The sequence below is a fragment of the Pteropus vampyrus genome, unplaced genomic scaffold, assembly GCF_000151845.1.
Source record: "Pteropus vampyrus isolate Shadow unplaced genomic scaffold, Pvam_2.0 Scaffold750, whole genome shotgun sequence".
In the NCBI taxonomy this organism is placed as follows: Eukaryota; Metazoa; Chordata; class Mammalia; order Chiroptera; family Pteropodidae; genus Pteropus; species Pteropus vampyrus.
This window is the reverse complement of record NW_011889531.1, coordinates 1027863-1031443: the sequence shown is the minus strand read 5'-3', so window position 1 is coordinate 1031443 and position 3581 is coordinate 1027863.

The following is a 3581-nucleotide window of genomic DNA, read 5'->3' as shown; positions in this document are numbered from 1 at the left end:
TATATGTCATTCATTTTCCTTATCTCCATTCCCCTTTGTGAATTTAGATCTTTGAATCCTCCCCTTTTCAGTCATTGTTATCTCAATTTTTCCCTATGTATGCTGAACGTTCATTACTATCTTGCTATAGCAATTCTCTTATTATTTAAGCTTATTATGCCCTGTTCTTAGTAAAGATTCCACTCCTCTGCTTCTATTTGCCCAATAATCACTTTACTCCTAAGTATGTATTTTTAATATATTTTTTTTCATTTTCTTTTAGGTGAGCTGATCCCTTTCAGTATTTCCTGTAGTGCAGGCCTCGTAGTGGAGAATTCCCTCAGTTTTTGCATGTCTAGAAAGGTCTTTATTTCTTCTTCATATCTAAAGGAGAGCTTTGCTGGATACAGTATTCTAGGCTGGTAGTTCCTTTCACTTAATAGTTTAAGTATTTGATTCCATTCCTTTTGGGCTTGTAAGGTTTGCGCTGAGAAGTCCGAGGATAATCTAATGGGTTTTCCTTTATAAGTTACTGTTTTCTTCTCCTTGGCTGTCCCGAGAATTCTCTTTGTTGTTGATTTTTGATAACTTTAATAACAATGTGTTTTGATAACAGTGTGTTTTGGTGAAGACCTTTTTGGGTTGAGATAATTGGGTGTTCTGTTGACTTCTTGAATTCCAAACTCCAGCTCATTCCTTAGATTTGGGAAATTCTCATCAACTATTTGTCCGAAAATGCTTTCTAGTCCCTGCTCCTTTTCCTCACCTTCGATAATGCCCATTATTCTTATGTTTCCTCTCCTGATGGTATCAGCTAGTTTTTGAATTTCTCTTTCATTATTTTCATTCTTTGGTTTCTCTCTTCTTCCTTCTGATTTATTTTTAGATTTCTGTCTTCAATATCACTGCTCTTTTCCTCCATTTGGTTGATTCTATTTCCCAAGCTTGCTATTTTATTTTCAACTCTTGCAGTGTGTTTTTCTTATCTCCAGAAGGTCTCTTCTGTTCTTTTTGAGGGTTTCAATCTCCTTGATTTGCTCATCTAGTTGTTTTTTCAATTCCTGAAATTTTTGATATGACTCATTTCGGAACTCACTGAATTTTTTCAGAAGTACCATCCATAATTCTCTGTCATTTAAGTTGCATACTTCTATGTCAGTAAGCTTATTTTCTGGAGATTTTTCTCTTTCTGAGATGCCTTATCACCTTGGTTGTTCATGGTGTTTAATGGACTATTTCTCCACCTGGGTGTCTTTTGTTGAGTTTTAGATGTTCAGCTTATTGTCGTTTCAAAGGGAGAGATCTGAGGACACTCTCACTCTGCCATGTTTCCCAGAATACCAAATATTGAATTTCTAAAAAGTGTTTTAACCAGGAGAATGACACAATCACATTTTTGTTTAAGAAAGATCTTTACGAATGTAAGATGGAGACTGTATTGGTTGCCTAGGAGAAGGGGGAGACTGGAGGCAGAAAAAATAATTACGAGTCTGGGGCAATGCTGTAGGTAAGAGTTCTGTTTTGTACATACTCAATTTTATGTACCTGTCTGTGTAATACCAAAATGGAGATATCTAGCACACTGTTGGATATTTTCATAGAGGCTTATATTACTTACCCGTATCTTGTCTTCCTATCCATATGAGCATACTAGAGGATTCCGCTTGAAGTTAGACAGTGTCTTTTGACTAGTTCTAATCAATGGGCTATTAGTGGAAGTAATGTGAGTTGCTTCTGGACCAAAGCATTTATTTGGCAGTATAATTCTCTCTTTCCCTGTTGCATTGATCAAGGATGCTGAGCATCTTATATGGTATAGGTATGGGATAATGGCATTTCCATCAGCCTGATCGTTGGAGGACAGTGCCTTGGAGTATCACCCCAATCTATATTTTATATTCGTCATATTTAAGGAATCAACTTTTGTTAAACTATTGAAGTTTTTTTTTTTAATTTGTAAAACCAAATGGTAATGTATTCTATCCTGACTTATATAGAAATGCATGTCTAAAGCTCAGAAATGATATCTGGGCTACACATGGAGATTGGGAATCATTGATGTAAAAATGTAACTGAAGCCATGGAAATGTATGGGCCCACCCAAGGAGGATGGGTAGAATGAAAGAGAAATGGGCTGACAGGATCCTAGAAGTTAAGGGAAAGGTAGAGGAAGGTAAGCCTACAAAGGAGAATTAGAAAGAGGAGTCAGAGTGATAGAAGAAAGTAAAGAGAAATAAGGTGAATTTCCAGATGAGTGCTCAGCAAAGTCAAATGTAGCAGAGTGGTCAAGTCTGATTAAATCCTTCTAGGCATGCACATGATTTGACAGCAAGGAGGTGGTTAGAGGTTGTGGAGAGACCAAATTCAGAGGAGGACTGGCCTGCAGAATCCAAGTTATTTTGAAATGATGATTGGGAAATGTGATAGTTGATTTTATGTGTTAACTCGATAGGTTAAGGGTTGCCCAGAAAGCTGGTAAAACCTTGTTTTTGGATATGTCTGTGAGGGTGTTTGTGGATGAGATTAACATTTGAATCAGTAAAGCAATCCACCCTCACCAGTGTGGCTGGGCATCATGCAATCCATTGAGGGCCTAAACAGAACAAAAAGGTCAAGGTCAAGGGAGGGCAAATTCACTTGCTCTCACTTCTGTAGCTGGATGTCTATCTTCTCCTGCCCTCAGACATTAGAGCTCCTGGTTCCTAGGTCACTGACCTCTGGAACTTACACCAGCACCATCCCTCCCTTCCTCTAGATTCTAAGGCCATTGGACTCTGAATTATACCACCCAGTCTCCTGGTCTCAGCTTGCAGATGGCTTGTAGAACTTTTCAGCCTCTATAATTGAATGAGGCAATTCCCATAATAAATCTATGTATCTATGTGTCTGTCTGTCTATCTATCTAATCTATCATCCATCCATCCATCCATCCATCCATCCATCCTACTGGTTCTGTTTCTCTAGAGAACGTTGATTAATACAGGAAGTGAGTATGTCATAAAAGTAAACATGGGCAATTTATTTAGGAAGCTTAATTTCAAGTAGAAAGAATGGGAGAGGTTTGGGAAAAGAGGGAGAAAGACTGTGATTCCAGTAGCTAGAGAAGAATATAGGGAGGGAGAGTTGATGATACTGTAGTTATTACTCATGTAGGCCTGCTGGAATCGAGTTTGTGGACAGTAATCTAATGTGGCCTGGAGAGGGTTTCGTGGTGAATGTTCATGAACCAAGAGGAGGTTTAGTAGCTGGGAGGAAGCTACACAGAGACTGCTCTTTACCAAAAAGATAATCCCTAAGAGGGAGTCAGTGATCTGTCTAATATAATAGTACCCAGGACTTCAGGTCATGGATTGACAGGCAGGAAGCAGTACCAAGAATGAGCTCTCTACACAGCAAACTGAAGGGCTGCAGGGTTACCCAGGTTTTGAACTAGGACAAGTCAGCCAGTGGATGGGGAACAAGAAGGGCTGAAATCACAAAACCTAACAAATAGGAGCAAAGGGATGAGCCAGGAACCTAAGTGATGATGCTCTATGAGTCAGAGAGCAGAAAAAGAATCCAGCCAGGTAAGGATGTGAGAGACAAGTGAGGAGTGGTCATTG